The following is a 7,340-nucleotide window of genomic DNA, read 5'->3' on the forward strand; positions in this document are numbered from 1 at the left end:
CAGAATATATAATATAAAAAGTGAAAAAACAAAATCTAGAGTCCACATCATGTACAGTAGTCAAAATATCATCCCAGCATGCTTTACCTCTGAGGTGGAAGACGTATAAATTACTGTTATGCTACATTACATCTGTCAGTGGAGACACAAAATGATCATTCATAAGTGTCTGAAATCTTCATTTACTGCTCACTATAGAGTTGGTAGAATTTACATCATAGTCAGTAAGAATAACCAATCATGAGGTAAAAAAGCAATGACTGTATTTATGCATCTATGTAAATGTAGCAGTGCTGGTTTTTCTTAATTAATGAACATTTTGTTTTTATTTTTGAACAATGAACTTTTTAAGCTGCCAAGATGGCTGCCATTACTATTCTGAGCAATTTAGCCCTTATTAAAGAGACATGGTTATCCTGTCAATGTCACATATTTAACAAATCATCACATTTTCACATTTGTCTCTGTTCATTATGTGTGTAAATATTATAAATAAACTACCACATATCTGACAGAAGGTGGTTTGACTCTTTTGTGTGTGTAAATCTTTTAATATCAGAGTCACTGAGGTTCCAAAAAACTAGGAGAGCAACTTATCTCACAACATATTTCATATACTTCCAACCCATGTTCTCTGTCAATACTACAGACGGGGGACAAATTAAAGGAAAAACCTGAATAAAAAAGTGGAGAAACATATCAAATGCAGATGCTTCTGTTCACCAGGGCTCACTGAATGTTTTGGTGAGGATGAAAATGATGTGAATAAAGTGATAAAGTGCTCGGACCTTTACAGTCACCAGATCTCAACCCAGCTCAACACCTAAGGAAGATTTTAGACCAATGTGGAATACAATGCTCTCCACCACCATCTTCATAAGACCAAATAATATTGTGTTAACTTTTAAATCTGGGAGATAAATCGGAATGAGAGGAAAACATTTTGTTATGATCCCATGTCAGTGGTACAAAGAGATCTGTGCATTAGTGATATACACTGTATCTCCTTAACATGGCGATCAAGTCATATATTAGAATAAGGGGACTCTTCTCCTAAAAAGATGGCTGAAGAATCCCTCACTTCATTGTTTGAAGGTATACAGCTATACAACTCCTTAACTGTAAGTCATGTGAAGTACCTGAGCTTTGAGATATAAGGCAGACACTGTAGGAAACTCCTCACTTCACTCTCTTCATCTGACCAGACTGTCAGCTTCACTTCTTTCTTCTCTGATTGGAGTTTCAGCACTTCCAGCAGGATGGAGGCCTTTCTCTTTGACAGGTTTATGAACCAGACTGTAGGTGACTGGAAAACTGACTGTAATGCTGGAAGGAATCTCCTGCTTGTTTTAGTTTCACAGTCCTTCATCTGGGAGCACAGACCCAGTAGGAAATAACACTGATGTTCCATTTTATCATAATTATAATGATAATCATGATGATTCATGTATCTCTCATTAACATGTAACACTTCTTCACTGCACACTGATGATAACAGCTCCAGTATCTTCTCTCCTGTCTGCTGTTCTCTCTCTGCTGCTGCACAGAACAGATTCACCAAGAACCTGATTTCTTTATCAAGATCTGACCATCGAGGAAAACTGGAACAATAAGAAGGAAACATTTTGTGAGGATTTGATCTCAGCAACATAACTACAAACACACACTATTGATGGACTCTATCTTGTACATGGCTGTCCTGTATAAAACTATAAAATTAAAAACACTTAATTAATCAGGAAATAATATAAATCATTTTGAACTATTACTGCCTCACAACACAAACACCAATCCTGTGTGTGAAATCACTGCATATTTGCTACCTACAGGTTATATTCACTTTAAGTAATTAAAATGTAAAATATATGCTGAATATATGAATATAAATATTGAAAAAATTAAATCTAGAGTCCACATCATGTACAGTAGTTAAAATATCATCCCAGCATGCTTTACCTCTGAGATGGAAGACGTATAAATTACTGTTATGCTACATTACATCTGTCAGTGGAGACACAAAATGATCATTCATAAGTGTCTGAAATCTTCATTTACTGCTCACTATAGAGTTGGTAGAATTTACATCATAGTCAGTAAGAATAACTAATCATGAGGTAAAAAAGCAATGACTGTATTTTTGCATCTATGTAAATGTAGCAGTGCTTGTTTTTCTTAATTAATGAACATTTTGTTTTTATTTATGAACAATGTATTTTTTAAGCTGCCAAGATGACTGCCATTACTATTATAACTAATTTGATCCTGTCAATGTCCCATATTTAACAATTCATCACATTTTCATATTTCTCTTTGTTTATTATGTGTGTAAATATTATAAATAAACTACCATATATCTGACAGAAGGTGGTTTGACTCTTTTGTGTGTGTAAATCTTTTAATATCAGAGTCACTGAGGTTCCCAAAAACTAGGAAAGCAACTTATCTGACAACATATTTCATATACTTCCAACCCATGTTCTCTGTCAATACTACAGACGGGGGACAAATTAAAGGAAAAACCTGAATAAAAAAGTGGAGAAACATATCAAATGCAGATGCTTCTGTTCACCAGGGCTCACTGAATGCTTTGGTGAGGATGAAAATGATGTGAATAAAATGCTCGGACCTTTACAGTCACCAGATCTCAACCCAGCTCAACACCTATGGAAGATTTTGGACCAATGTGTAAGACAATGCTCTCCACCACCATCTTCATAAGACCGAATAATATTGTGTTAACTTTTAAATCTGGGAGATAAATTGGAATGAGAGGAAAACATTTTGTTAAGATCCCATGTCAGTGGTACAAAGAGATCTGTGCATTAGTGATATACACTGTATCTCCTTAACATGGCGATCAAGTCATATATTAGAATAAGGGGACTCTTCTCCTAAAAAGATGGCTGAAGAATCCCTCACTTCATTGTTTGAAGGTATACAGCTATACAACTCCTTAACTGTAAGTCATGTGAAGTACCTGAGCTTTGAGATATAAGGCAGACACTGTAGGAAACTCCTCACTTCACTCTCTTCATCTGAGCAGCCTGTCAGCACCACTTCTTTCTTCTCTGATTGGAGTTTCAGCACTTCCAGCAGGATGGAGGCCTTTCTCTCTGACAGGTTTATGGACCAGACTGTAGGTGACTGGAAAACTGACTGTAATGCTGGAAGGACTCTCCTGCCTGTTTTAGTTTCACAGTCCTTCATCTGAGAGCACAGATCCAGTAGGAAATTAAGCTGATGTTCCTTTTTATCATACCTATAATAATAATCATGACGTTTCATGTATCTCTCATTAACATGTATCACTTCTTCACTGCACAGTGATGATAACAGCTCCAGTATCTTCTCTCCTGTCTGCTGTTCTCTCTCTGCTGCTGCACAGAACAGATTCACCAACAACCTGATTTCTTTATCAGGATATGACCGTCGTGGATCAAAACTGGAACAATAAGAAGGAAACATTTTGTGAGGATTTGATCTCAGCAACATAACTACAAACACACACTACTGATGGACTCTATCTTGTACATGGCTGTCCTGTATAAAACTATGAAATTAAAAACACTTCATTAATCAGGAAAGAATATAAATCATTTTTGAACTATTACTGCCTCACAACACAAACACCAATCCTGTGTGTGAAATCACTGCATATTTGCTACCTACAGGTTATATTCACTTTAAGTAATTAAAATGTAAAATATATTTAGAATTTATAAATCTAAATAGTGAAAAAACTAAATCTAGAGTCCACATCATGTATAATAGTTAAAATATCATCCCAGCATGCTTTACCTCTGAGGTGGAAGACGTATAAATTACTGTTATGCTACATTACATCTGTCAGTGGAGACACAAAATGATCATTCATAAGTGTCTGAAATCTTCATTTACTGCTCACTATAGAGTTGGTAGAATTTACATCATAGTCAGTAAGAATAACTAATCATGAGGTAAAAAAGCAATGACTGTATTTATGTAGCTGTGTAAATGTAGCAGTGCTTATTTTTCTTAATTAATGAACATTTTGTTTTTATTTTTGAACAATGAACTTTTTAAGCTGCCAAGATGGCTGCCATTGTTATTCTGAGCAATTTAGCCCTTATTGAAGAGACATGGTTATCCTGTCAATGTCCCATATTTAACAATTCATCACATTTTCATATTTCTCTATGTTCATCATGTGTGTAAATATTATAAATAAACTACCATATATCTGACAGAAGGTGGTTTGACTCTTTTGTGTGTGTAAATCTTTTAATATCAGAGTCACTGAGGTTCCCAAAAACTAGGAAAGCAACTTATCTCACAACATATTTCATATACTTCCAACCCATGTTCTCTGTCAGTACTACAGACGGGGGACAAATTAAAGGAAAAACCTGAATAAAAAAGTGGAGAAACATATCAAATGGAGATGCTTCTGTTCACCAGGGCTCACTGAATGCTTTGGTGAGGATGAAAATGATGTGAATAAAATGCTCGGACCTTTACAGTCACCAGATCTCAACCCAGCTCAACACCTATGGAAGATTTTGGACCAATGTGGAATACAATGCTCTCCACCACCATCTTCGTAAGACCGAATAATATTGTGTTAACTTTTAAATCTGGTAGATAAATCGGAATGAGAGGAAAACATTTTGTTATGATCCCATGTCAGTGGTACAAAGAGATCTGTGCATTAGTGATATACACTGTATCTCCTTAACATGGCGATCAAGTCATATATTAGAATAAGGGGACTCTTCTCCTAAAAAGATGGCTGAAGAATCCCTCACTTCATTGTTTGAAGGTATACAGCTATACAACTCCTTAACTGTAAGTCATGTGAAGTACCTGAGCTTTGAGATATAAGGCAGACACTGTAGGAAACTCCTCACTTCACTCTTTTCATTTGAGCAGCCTGTCAGCTCCACTTCTTTCTTCTCTGATTGGAGTTTCAGCACTTCCAGCAGGATGGAGGCCTTTCTCTCTGACAGGTTTATGGACCAGACTGTAGGTGACTGGAAAACTGACTGTAATGCTGGAAGGATTCTCCTGCCTATTTCAGTTTCACAATCCTTCACCTGAGAGTAAAGATCCAGCAGGAAATCCTGATCACCATCATAACTGCACAGTGATGATAACAGCTCCAGTATCTTCTCTCCTGTCTGCTGTTCTCTCTCTGCTGCTGCACAGAACAGATTCACCAACAACCTGATTTCTTTATCAGGATATGACCGTCGTGGAAAACTGGAACAATAAGAAGGAAACATTTTGTGAGGATTTGATCTCAGCTACATAACTACAAACACACACTACTGATGGACTCTATCTTGTACATGGCTGTCCTGTATAAAATTATGAAATTAAAAACACTTCATTAATCAGGAAAGAATATAAATCATTTTTGAACTATTACTGCCTCACAACAAAAACACCAATCCTGTGTGTGAAATCACTGCATATTTGCTACCTACAGGTTATATTCACTTTAAGTAATTAAAATGTAAAATATATTTAGAATTTATAAATCTAAATAGTGAATAAACTAAATCTAGAGTCCACATTATGTATAATAGTTAAAATATCATCCCAGCATGCTTTACCTCTGAGATGGAAGACGTATAAATTACTGTTATGCTACATTACATCTGTCAGTGGAGACACAAAATGATCATTCATAAGTGTCTGAAATCTTCATTTACTGCTCACTATAGAGTTGGTAGAATTTACATCATAGTCAGTAAGAATAACTAATCATGAGGTAAAAAAGCAATGACTGTATTTATGTAGCTGTGTAAATGTAGCAGTGCTTATTTTTCTTAATTAATGAACATTTTGTTTTTATTTATCAACAATGTGTTTTTTAAGCTGCCAAGATGGCTGCCATTGTTATTCTGAGCAATTTAGCCCTTATTAAAGAGACATGGTTATCCTGTCAATGTCACATATTTAACAATTCATCACATTTTCATATTTCTCTATGTTCATCATGTGTGTAAATATTATAAATAAACTACCATATATCTGAGAGAAGGTGGTTTGACTCTTTTGTGTGTAAATCTTTTAATATCAGAGTCACCGAGGTTCCCAAAAACTAGGAAACCAACGTATCTGACAACATATTTCATATACTTCCAACCCATGTTCTCTGTCAATACTACAGACGGGGGACAAATTAAAGGAAAAACCTGAATAAAAAAGTGGAGAAACATATCAAATGCAGATGCTTCTGTTCACCAGGGCTCACTGAATGCTTTGGTGAGGATGAAAATGATGTGAATAAAATGCTCGGACCTTTACAGTCACCAGATCTCAACCCAGCTCAACACCTATGGAAGATTTTGGACCAATGTGAAAGACAATGCTCTCCACCACCATCTTCATAAGACCGAACAATATCGTGTTAACTTTTAAATCTGGTAGATAAATCGGAATGAGAGGAAAATATTTTGTTATGATCACATGTCAGTGGTACAAAGAGATCTGTGCATAAGTGATATACACTTTATCTCCTTAACATGGCGATCAAGTCATATATTAGAATAAGGGGACTCTTCTCCTAAAAAGATGGCTGAAGAATCCCTCACTTCATTGTTTGAAGGTATACAGCTATACAACTCCTTAACTGTAAGTCATGTGAAGTACCTGAGTTTTGAGATATAAGGCAGACACTGCAGGAAACTCCTCACTTCACTCTCTTCATCTGAGCAGCCTGTCAGCTTCACTTCTTTCTTCTCTGATTGGAGTTTCAGCACTTCCAGCAGGATGGAGGCCTTTCTCTCTGACAGGTTTATGGACCAGACTGTAGGTGACTGGAAAACTGACTGTAATGCTGGAAGGACTCTCCTGCCTGTTTTAGTTTCACAGTCCTTCATCTGGGAGTACAGATCCAGTAGGAAATGACACTGATGTTCCTTTTTATCATAACTATAATAATAATCATGATGATTCATGTATCTCTCTTTAAAATGTATCACTTCTTCACTGCACACTGATGATAACAGCTCCAGTATCTTCTCTCCTGTCTGCTGTTCTCTCTCTGCTGCTGCACAGAACAGATTCACCAAGAACCTGATTTCTTCATCAGGATCTGACCGTCGAGGAAAACTGGAACAATAAGAAGGAAACATTTTGTGAGGATTTGATCTCAGCTACATAACTACAAACACACACTACTGATGGACTCTATCTTGTACATGGCTGTCCTGTATAAAATTAAATAAAATTAAAAAACACTTAATTAATCAGGAAATAATATAAATCATTTTTGAACTATTACTGCCTCACAACACAAACACCAATCCTGTGTGTGAAATCACTGCATATTTGCTACCTACAGGTTATATTCA

Source organism: Thunnus maccoyii, chromosome 24 (assembly GCF_910596095.1).
Source record: "Thunnus maccoyii chromosome 24, fThuMac1.1, whole genome shotgun sequence".
In the NCBI taxonomy this organism is placed as follows: domain Eukaryota; kingdom Metazoa; phylum Chordata; class Actinopteri; order Scombriformes; family Scombridae; genus Thunnus; species Thunnus maccoyii.